The sequence below is a fragment of the Camelus ferus genome, chromosome 9 (assembly GCF_009834535.1).
Source record: "Camelus ferus isolate YT-003-E chromosome 9, BCGSAC_Cfer_1.0, whole genome shotgun sequence".
Classification (NCBI taxonomy): Eukaryota; Metazoa; Chordata; class Mammalia; order Artiodactyla; family Camelidae; genus Camelus; species Camelus ferus.
This window is the reverse complement of record NC_045704.1, coordinates 63633388-63644355: the sequence shown is the minus strand read 5'-3', so window position 1 is coordinate 63644355 and position 10968 is coordinate 63633388. Positions and strand designations below refer to the sequence as shown.

The 10968-nt window shown below is 53.8% G+C and overlaps 1 long non-coding RNA gene across 3 annotated transcripts; it reads right to left on the bottom strand.

Annotated features, from left to right (window-relative positions):
- Positions 1–1465: 1465 nt before the first annotated feature.
- On the bottom strand, positions 1466–7107 carry LOC106730413. Of its 3 annotated transcripts, none has more exons than XR_004322633.1 (4): positions 6966–7107; positions 6580–6724; positions 3245–5627; positions 1466–2232 (listed from the first exon to the last, which is right to left on the bottom strand). It is a non-coding gene; the product is annotated as an uncharacterized LOC106730413 (long non-coding RNA). The 3 variants fall into 3 exon arrangements; XR_004322634.1 differs by having other exon boundaries at positions 1466–4030; positions 5021–5627; XR_004322635.1 differs by having other exon boundaries at positions 1466–3396; positions 5021–5627.
- Between the last annotated feature and the right edge of the window lie 3861 nt (positions 7108–10968).

Sequence of the window (10968 nt, the reverse complement as noted above, 5' to 3'; positions counted from 1 at the left end):
CCAAGCGACCCGTGGCCTCCCCAGGACCGGCCCACGGGAGGGTGAGTGTCACAGAGGGTCAGCCGGAGGGGAAGGGGCTGCGGCCAGCGGAGGTGTGACATGTGAATACATGACCTGGGCCCCAAACAGGGCCTTGAAAGGGGTCTGTGCCCACAAGGGGCCTAAATGTCATCAACCTCAAGGTGAGTCGGCCTTGCCAACCAGGGCGGAGCCATCCATCCACAGCACACTCGCATTTGCAGGGTTGGCGCACCGGGGTGCTGTGGGCCAATGCAGGTTAGTATGCTTCTCGGCTGGCTAACCTCCAACTAGAGTCAGCGACTGAGTCAAATTTTCCTGTTTTATTCCGCAGCCTTAAGGCCTGAGGGAAGTTACTGGCCTCACTATGGTGATCGTACACCGCTGAAAGGCATCTGACTTAGAGATGGAAGGCATTGTGGTAAACTAGCTCGCAGGAGACTTGTGGAAGGACCACGAGTGAAGGCGCGGGTGGTGCTCAGACACCGGGAAAATCAGGGGGAGCGTGTTGGGTGCCTGAAGGATCGGCTTAAGGGCTCCCAGCTGCGCACTTGTGTTCTGTAAGGCACTTGCCGCGGGAATGGCGCCAGCTGGAGGCACAGAATACTCAACCAATAAACACAAGGGTGTTTCACTCTTAGAACGAGAAGTCTGAAGGCAGGTGGCTTGGTAATTCTGCTATTTTCGGACTCCGGGTCTTTGTCTCTGTGATTCTCATGGTCAAGAACGGCTGTCACAGCTCCATGCATCATCCATCCAAAGGCGGCAGCAAGAAAGTGTGTGCTTTTCTCCTTTCAGCAAGGAGGAAACATCTTTCCAAACAACTTCCCGTCAGAATTCCCCTTAGGTCCCACTGGCCCACACTGGGCACAGGGTCAGCCCTAGGAGTGAGGGGGACGGGATGGCGGGTGTGCGGCAAAGGGCCGCGGGGGCCCCATGGTGGGCTTAGTCATGCTTCACCTTGCTGGGCTGGGCATACGGCTTCCCAAAGGTAAGGGTTCTCTGTAAGGAAGAGAACAGGAGTGGCTGTTCGGAGGGGACGAACGTTAGATGCAACTGGAACTTCTGGGCTGAATGTCATAAAACTATTCTTCACCTATGAATAATTAAGCTAACAAATTGAGAACATCCATAAACACGAGCTCTCATGTATTTAGCCACTGCTCTGTGCCAGGAATGGGTGTGAGCTATTAGCCCAGCCCCGCAGGGGAGATACTATTGGCATTATTTTCAGAGAGGCCAGGGTGCCTCCCCTCCGGGGAAATAAGCAGCTCTACTTGACTTCTCTCATCAAGGTCTTCGCCTTTCTTGAACTTCAAATAAGTTAAACCATATAAAATGCTCTCTTTTGCTCCTGACTTCTCCCTCTCAGCGTCAGGCCTGGGACTCATTCGTGTTGGTGAGGGTGTCCGCAATTCATTTTTCATTACTGCGCATTGTTCTGTTGTTTGAAACTATCACAATTTATTTGTCCCTTGTGCTGTTGGTAGATACTGGGTTGTTTCTAGCTTGGAGATATTGTGAACAGAGCTGCTTTTAACACTGTGACTAATGGGTCTTCTGGTGCAGAGAAGCCCTCCTTCCTGCTGGGTTTACGCCCAGGACAGCGCAGTGAATCTATAGCTCTAGTGGAGACCCCTTAAACCTGCTGGAGATTTCCAAAGTGGCCGTACCAAGTTACACTCCGACGGCAGCTTACAAGAGAACCGCCTGCCAGTGTTTGCTTTTGTGACGCAAGGAGGTAACGGGGGAAGCTGGACAAAGTTGTCAGCACTGGGGGAAGGTGGGCAGGTTGAAATTTTAAGTACGGTGGTTAGAGTAGGCTTTCTTTTTTTTTTTTTTTTTTTTCTTTTGAAAAGGTGAAATTTGAGCAAAGTCATGAAGGAGGTCAGGGACTGAGCAACGGAGGTGTGTGGAAAATGTCCTGAGCGGAGGGAAGAGCCAGTGCAACGGCTGCGGGGAAATGCCGGCTGCACTCAAGGAGACAGTGTCCAGGGTGTCCCTCCTTCGACAGCAGGCAGGCGGGAAGATGCAAACGCAGGGCGCGGAAGATAAGGAGCATCTGGAAGACGAGCTGGAAGCAAGGGAGCTGGAGGCAGGGAATCCAGGAAAGAGACTGTAATCCTCAAGCGTGGGTGAGGGGCCAGCGCCAGGGTGGGGGCGACGGGGGTGCTGTTGAGAAGGCAGCTTGAAAGGATGTGGTGACTAAGGGACCTGGGGGCGATGACGAGGGAGGAGTTAGACTCTGAAGATTTTATCGCTGTGGTTTCCTTCCCCGTCATCCAGAGGAGCTGACGGGCCCGGCCCAGAGCCCCAGCCCTCCAAGTCTAGTGTCATGCCAGCCGTGGCCACGAGAGGGCTCCCCGCCCGGTCTGCTCAGCATCCTGGGAGGGCAGCTCTGCTGGTTAAATCCAAGTCAGGCTGGTCCCTGACGGCACGTGTCAGGGGATCTGGGCTTTAGGACAGTCGGTCTTCACTGACATGGAACCTGGGAAGGTCTCCCACACGACTGACAAGGACCGCAAACTGGGTCTAAGATGCAGTGATGAATTACAGGGTGCAGGCGCTGGGGCGGGAGGGCGGGGGTGGGGGGCCCGGGCTCCAGGGTCTGACTGTCATTTCCGGCTTGCCAGGGCTCGCTCGGCCAGGCCAGCAGTTACGCTCCTCTCCTGTCCCGGGTGTGAAGCGTGTGTGCGCATACGGGCTAGTGGGTGCAAGTGTATGAGTGTATGTAAGTGAGCACGTGTGCGTGTGTGTGTGAGCACACATGTGTGCGTGCCTGTGCGAGCGGGCTGCGTGTGTCTGTGTGCGCCTGCCCTGCAGGGGGAATGCGAGTGTTTGTTGCTTGGCTTCAGCCCAGAAGGGAAACAGATAATGAGGTGAACGGAAGTGAACTGGAGGGAGTCTGGGCTTCAGCACTAATTAGCAGCTATCAGTTTTGACAAGAGGACGTACACTAGTCGTAAATGAGCAGAGAAGGGAAAACCCAGGGACTGGGGCTGGGCAGGAGGTTGGGAGGCCACCAGCAGCCCCCGGGGCAGGAAAGGCATCTCAGGAGCCCGGTGCGGGGGTCAGGCAGGCGGCTCCTTCCTGCCCTTGGGCGCAGGTGAGTGTGGACCCGCCCTGGCCAGCTGCTCTTCGGGCTGGCCCTGACCTCACTCAGGACCACTTCACTTTCTGATGGGCTGACAGTTACCGACCTCCCCCTCCTGGGCGGTCCTCTCACCCCCTCTGCCAGGCTGGCCTCCGTCCACGTTTCCCGGGGACGTGGTCACGGCCGTCTTCCTCACCGGCTGCTGAGATGGCCCCGGCTTCGACCTGTGTCTGCACTGGTCATGGTGCCTCGTCCTTAGGCGCTCCTCTTCTTCCTGTGGAGGGCTGGAGGCAGAACGGCAGAGCAGAAGCACAGACGACTCGGTGGACTGCTGAGAAGGAGCGGCTCCTTGATTTCCAGATGTGCGTATTTATATTTACGTGCAAGGAGGCGGGAAGGCCGCGGGGGAAGGTGATGTCAGAGGCCCCCACGGCAGGTCTTTGCTCGGTGGCAATAGCTGGGGCCCCGTCTGTGGGTGTCCCTCAGGCCTCACTCACGCGGGCTTCAAGGACACGGGTTCAGTGGGGAACGCGTGTCCCCCGAGTGGCCAAAGTGCCTGCCCTGCCTGCAGAGACAGGTCTCCCCGGGGCCCTCGCAGCCCCGCGAACACGCCCCGGGGCGCCAGGCCCCTCGTGCACAGGGCTCTGAGCTGGTTTTTTCAAATCTCTCCGTTCACAGCAAGTTCCCTCCACTTGCTCTCTGAGTGGGCGGGGGGCAGGGGGGCTGGGAGGGTGCACGTCCTCATTTCCTTCACAGCCCAGTACAGCTAGGGAGTGGTCGCTTCTCCGCAGGGATTGTTCATGACCCTCTGGTTTGCTGACTGTCTTTAAACAGTCCCTGTTCGGCCGCCCCCTGCGGGCCCAAGTGGCCCGGCCCCAGCTGGTTTTCTCTCTAATGCGGTTCTGCCTTCACAGTTTGCTAGAAGGAACAGAAGTGGGAGTTCTCAAATTTTAGAAAGAGAAAGCATTCTCCTGAGGAGTTTGTTTTAAATGCAGGTTTCTCAGGCCCCACCCAAATCTATAGAATCAGAATTTCTGGGCTGAGGCACAGAAACTTGCGTTTGCCAAGCCCTCCCCTGTCACCCCCCACCCCAAGATCCCAGGTCAGGTGGTCCACAGACCACTGGCCATGAAACATGGTGCAAAAGGGGTGCCTTTTTTAATGCTGAGTTTTGAGAGTTCCTTACAAATTCTAGACCCAAGGCCTTTTTCAGATACGTTTTCTCCCCGTCTGTAACTTGGCTTTTCATTCTTCTTACAAGGTCCTTCACAGAGCTTGTAAAAGAAGGCTTAAATTTTGATTTGGTCCGATGTATAAATTTTTCCTGTTATAGGTCATGCTTTGGTGTCAAGTCCAAAAATTCTGCCTAGTCCTAGGTCAAAAAGACATTCTCCTCGGTTCTTTTCTAGAAGTTTTGTAGTTTTGTGTTTACATCTGAGACCGTGACCCATTTTGAATTAATTCTGTACAAGGCGTGAGAATTAATTACGTCCAACCACTCCAGCCCCGTTTATTGAGAAGGCTGCTTCTCCCCCATTGGATTGCTTGTACTCTTTTGTCAAAAATGATAATTGGGCACATTTGTGCAGATCTGTATCTGGGCTCGCTATTCCTTCCACCAGTAAAAACTACGTTGTCTCAGTGCTGCAGTTAAATATCACACCTCAACGTTGAGATGAGTGATTCTCCCATTTCAGTTTTGTTTTTCAGAATCGTTTTGGCCGCTCCAGGCCCTTCCCTTCCTGTATACATTTGAGAAGAAGCTTGTCTAGGCCTGCAAGGAAGCTTGCTTAGATTTAGATAGGAATTGCATTAATATGGATCAGTTTTAAGGCAGGATTTTTGTTTGTTTGTTTGTTTTTATTTGTTTTTGCAGAAGATTTCACAAAAGCAATTCTGAAGTCTTACCTCGTCAAGGACTTCCTGCATGAGGTATGTTTTTACTTCCAGCCAACACGGTCTCTCTCCTGGTTACAGAGAAGACACTCTGTGTGTAAAAGCTGGGGCTGTATTTGGCTTCAGATTCACTAATGGACTTTGTTCTCTCCTGGAACCTGGAATCTGCGCAGACCTGTAGGGGTTCAGAATGAGCCTCCCCCGAATGTGTCACTTTTATGTGAGGATTACTCTGAGCTAAAGGCAGTCAAGACCCTGCTGGCTCAGGAGGAACCACTGCCCCTCCCTCAGCTACCCAGAAGAATTTAGACCGGAGATTTTCCCCAGAAAAGAGTTATTACCAGAGATAAGCTTACCTACGTGGCCACATCTACGGCAGAGCACACACCTTAGCACCAAACACTTGCTCTTCTTCTTGTTGGAAGATTTTTCTCTCTTTAACAGACTCAATGCTTTATTTTTTTCATACTTTTAGTTTTTACTTACTTACCTTTTAATGGAGGTACTGGGGATTGAACCCTGGGCCTGGTGCACACTAGGCACACGCTCACCTCTGGGCATGCTCAGTGCCTCAAATTGGCTTCCTCAGAGCCCACTGTAGCTTCCTGGGATTCATACACTGTCCCGAGGAAAACAAAACAGAGGCGTCTTAAGAGAAGGAGGGTGTACTTCCCCAGTCTGTGAGAACCATGTGCTTCCTTCGGTAAAATCGATCCTCCCCTCTACTTTGCCGGAGCAGGAAGCCTGAGTGGGCGTGAGGGGCTGCTGGAAATAGGCCTCTCGCCAGCCCCCTCAGGGCTATTCTGAGGGCGGCGCACTGAAGGGAGCGCGCTGATGGCCTTCACCCTTTCCCTCCCTGCTCCTCGGTGTCCTCTGTGCTCCCTTCCCGCTTCCTCCCCACGAGGGAACCAGCTCTCAGCATCAGATCCTCCTGTCTTGACATCGTTTCCTCCTGGTCACAACCTGAGTTCTCCAATCTGGTTTTTAGTCATTGGCCCAGATACTTGGCCTGGTAACTTGGGTTTCAGTTAACACCAGACGAAGTAAACTCAGTTCCCCTTCTGTCCTCGTCCAAAAGTTGGCCTCAAACTACTTCAGAAAAATCTCTGCCTCCTCCCTTGGCCAGTCTAAGGTAGGCCTGCTCCTTCAGTGCGAGGTTCACACTGGCTTTGTGAAGGGCGTCACAGCACACAGCTGTGAGCGTTGTCAGGGAAGCGTTTGACAAGAAGGACCATGTATCCAAAATTTGCCCTCAGCACGTGGGACAGTTTGGGGCATCTCCAGGTGCTTTCAGGAGTTCTTTACCTGAATTTATAGAGGCAATGAAAAGATTTGTTGAGAATGACTAACCCCTACGTGGTGAATGAGAACTGTTTCCAGTTCACTAAACAGTTAATTACATCAGTTATCATTTAAATATGGTATCAACACAATCAGCTTCAAGCGTGTGTTGTAACTTAAAACGCCTCCATCCTGGGAATTAATTACAGCCTTAGTCAAATCTGGCTCAAGAAATGACTATCCAAACTCAAAAAAGACTTCGTTCCCAACTCCTTCCCCATCATCCTCACTCTGTGCCGTTCCCCAGCTTCTCCGAGGTCCTCTGCCATGTTCCACTGGGGTGGTTCCTCCTGGATGCAGACTGCAGTGCTGTGGTCATTGGTTCCACCACCTCAAGAGCTCACCGCGCTGACAGGCATGTCCAGAGCCTGAGGGCTGGAGGCCAAAGAAGACAGGGTGGAGCGCTGCTGAGCTAACGGAGCAGCTGTGTCACCCTTCTGCCGTCTCTCCTTGGACCAGGAGTGCGCACAGCTGCCTTGCCTGGGGTTACGGAAGCTCGTGGGGCAGGGCTCAGGACTGTGGGCATAACAGCGCCTGCCCGTGGGGCCGAGCCCCCTTCCATCACCGAAGCAAAACCACGGCCATCCTGCCCCCACCATTCTGCCCAGTCCCTCACCTCCTCTTAGGCTGCCCCGACTCTCTCCGCTTGCTTTCTGCCGGAGGAAGAAGGGATTTCTGTGGGGATGCGCAGAGGAGTCCTGAGCTTTCCAGCCACGCTGCTCCGTCCTTCCTTGCCCCAGGCTCCAGCGGATTGCAGAGAGTTCTCAGCTCCCGGCAGGGTGGCGGTTTCCGGTGGGGAGCGGCCGCTGCTTCTTTCCGTCCTGCTCTCTGCAGAAGGTGGCTCGCTGCTTTCTGCGGGCTGGCAGCTCCCACTGAGGTCTGCGTGGGCTCTGTCCCTGTAGGCTGCAGGGATGAGCGTGGTTGGGAAGTCCTTGGCTTCTTGGTAGTGAGAAGATTTCAGACTGAGTATAAGCTGAAACAGGTTTTCCCCTCCGAGCTGAGGCCTGTGCCTCCTGAGTCGCAGTAACAACGCCCCCCCCAGTGGATCTGGGTCGGGCTGTTTAACCGCTTCAGACCCGCTGGGGAGGTGGGGCTCTGGGAGAGTGGGAGGGGGTGCTTTCTGTGACTCCCGCCTGCTTCTGTAACCTTGGCAGCGCAGCCCTGGCTGGGCCCAGCGCCTCCTGTGTCCTCTCCAAGTTCCCTCTTCCTTATAAAACCCAGCTGCCTGTTGGGGCTTCTCTCCCCGTGTTTACGGCTGGTAACTGACTTTCAGCATTTCCCAGATTCCTGTCTCCTCCTTCATTTAGTGAGGAAATGATTGCCTTTCCTGTTTTCCATTCACTTCACGTATTAGCTGCCATGTTGTGCTGATTAATGGCCCCTTAAATACGCAGGTTATGCCCTTGCAGTTCAAGGGAGCGTTTGCCCAAAGCTAGGCAAGTCTTACATCACAGCCAAGTTCAAGTGCCTGGGACCGGGGTGGACACCTTCCCGCTCAGTCTCATGGCTAATGTCTTAAACCTTTTAGTTGTCGATGTCAAATCTAGGTTTCTAAAAGCCTTCTGTTATTTAATTCCTGCCAGGAATTAGTTTCCTTACAGACTGCCTGCCAGGACCACCCTGAATGGTGACAGGTGGGGGAAGGGTGTGGGGCTGTGCCGAGGTGTTCTGTCCCTAAGACTTGAGCTACACCAGGTTACAGAGGCTGCCTGGTGAAGTCTGAAAGACGGCAGGCCAATAACGAAAAGATTATTTTTGTGACCTGTGAGGCTGGTGAAGTCGAGCAGAAGAGAACCTGGGGAGATGAAGAGAGCAGCTGAGGGTCGAGGGTCAGACTGAGTGAAGGACAGGTGGGCTGAGGGCCAGCTGAGGCTCACCCAGCCACACCTGCCCCTTATCACATTTCGGGGTGCTTCACTGGAGGGGGGACATGTTCTTAAATGACTGCTGTTAGTCATCTGTCGGGCTCAGCCCCAAGGTGCGCTAGGATTTCTCAAGAGGAGGGGCTTACTGGTGGCCATCTGTTGGAAGCAGGTGTGTAGAGCGACGCTGGAGGACCGTTTTTGAAGCTGCCTGGCACGGGGGGCAGACTGTCCTTGGGAGAAAGGGGGAGAAGAGCACGGCTCCTGGAGGCAGACGGCCTGAATTCAAGTCCCAGAAGCACTGCCTGGCTGTGTGATCCTGGACGAGGATCCTCTGTGCACCTCAGCTTCCTTATGTATGAATCGAGGTTAATAATTTGGGAGAGTCCTTTGGCAGATCTGTCCTCAGAGCTTAGTGGCCTGGCCACTGGACTGGGGTCTAGGGTCAGGGGTCTTCTTATGAGACCGATTGGCAAGGGTGTGAGGGAATGGCAGGCCCCCACCTAGGTCATTCAGAAAAGGGGGCCCTGGGGACACCAGGCAGCACAGGAGCCCCCTGGGGGCACTGGATCCTGGCTGAGGTTAGCAGCAGACAGGAGTCTGTCAGCTCTCAGGTGTCGTGCTAAGGCCCTGGGGCCAGCAAGGACACTGGACTACACAAAGTGAGTTAGGCCCTGCCTGCTTCTCAGGCCTGGCATTACCTCTACGGCTTCATGGAAGGCAGACCCAGGCTCCACCCTGGAGTTGCCAAGCTGGGCACATCTGGAGGTTTGGGTGGGAGTCTGGTGAGCTTTACTGGATGACCACAGGCTCTGACGGAGGAGTTAGAGTCAGCAGAACTGGGAGAGATGAGGTGGAGCTCACACTGGAATCAGCCTGCAAGCTCTCACATCTTTGGGGGTTGATTCTGACTGTATTGGTTTGCTAGGGCTGCTGTCACAAAGCCCCACAAACGGGGTGACTCACACAACAGAAATTTGTTGTCGCGCGGTCCTGGAGGCCGGAAGTCCGCGGTGAGGCCTGGAGGAGGCTCTGCCCCAGGCCTCTGTCCTCACTCCCGGCGCTTTGCGCCCGGTCCTCGGTGTTCACAGGCTTGGGACGCACCTGCCACCTCAGCGTACCCTCCCCCATCGGCTTCCAAGTCCACGTAGCGCCCTCTCTGTGGTGTGTCTGCTTTTGGGTCCAAAGTTTTCCTTTTTATTGGTGACCATGACAACATTGTCATGGAGCATAAACTCACTTTAACTTGATTCCCTCTGTAAAGTCCCTGTTTCCAGGAAAGATCGCATTCTGAGGCACTGGGGTCAGGGCTGCAACACGTGTTCTGAGGGACGCAGTCCAGCCCGGAACCCCGACCACACGGGGACTGGCTGGAGACAGAGGTGGGGCAGGAGCCATCGGCGGGTTCAGGATTGCTGAGGAAGGACCTCTCGGCTCCTCCTGACATGTCTCCAGACTCTTCAAACAGCACTGGGACATTACAACTCCCAGGTGTAATCAGGAGGCCCGTCGTGAGAAAGCAGCAGCTTTAAAAATGGAATTCTGCTAACACAAGGTGGGGGGGTCCCAGAGAAAGGAACTAGCATGCCTACGAAGAGAGCCCTTCGGGGAGTTCTTGCCTTGATGGACCCCAGGCGGCTGAACCCCGCGGGAGGGACGAGCACGTAGCAGAACGTGCAGAAGGAAGCTGAGAGTGAGACGCCCGCAGAGAGCCCCAGGGCAGTAAAACGGCCTTCGCTTGGCAGAGTGAGGAGGCCAGGTGGGGGAGAGGTGGTGGGTGTGGACCAAACTCCCCGTGAGCATTTCGCTGTACAGACGTGTAGCCAAGGATCGTGCTCAACACCTTAAGCTCCCACAGCGTTCCACATCAATTGTATCTCGATAAAACTGGAAAAAAACAAAGTGTGAGTTGAGCAAGTAAAAAAAAAAGAAAAGTAGTGATTTTTGTTTTAAATAATCTTCATTATAAAAAATACCAAATAAGGAGGAGATAGTGCACGGGCAGAAGACACGTGTCAGGAGATGACAGTGGGCAGCTGTCCACTTTGTTCTGACTTCTATAATAGAAAGAACGACTTTCAAACCATAAAGGCAGATCAGAGACGGGTGAAGAGGAAAGGCAGCCGAGTACGGACGGACCGACAGACAGAGCTCACCTCGCTGTCCTAAAGCAGTTCAAAATTTTACCCTGGACTCAGGGTTGGCAAACTTTTTTCTGCCAAGGTGATATTTCAGGCTTTGTGGGCCACGTGGCCTTGGCTGCAATTACTCAACTCTGCGTTTGTAGAATGAACGCGGCCACCAACAATTTGGAAATGAGTAGGTGTGGCTGTGTTCTAATGAGACTTTATTTATAAAAAGCGGCAGCTAACCAGATTTGAGCTGGCCTGTAGTTTGCAGATCCCTGCACTGAAGCAATGACAACCCCAGAAAATGAAAAGACTCGCCTCCGAGGGGCCCTACAGGGAAGAGGGAGCCTCTGGACCCTGGAGAAAGCCGAAGACGAAAGGGGAGATTCTGAAGGCTGCAGTCCGCTCGCCTTCACACTTGCTTCTGACGCACTTTCAGAACAAGTGAGCAGATAATCCTATTCAGCAAGTGTTATGCAAACAGCCACGTCACACTGTCTAAGTTCTCGGTGGTAAACACAACACAGAGGTGGTTTTTGCCCTCAGGGAATTTTTGGTCTCAAAGAAGAGACCAGAGGAAATGAAGTGACTGCAGGCGTTGGAGGTCCTGGAAGGGGATGGATGAGGG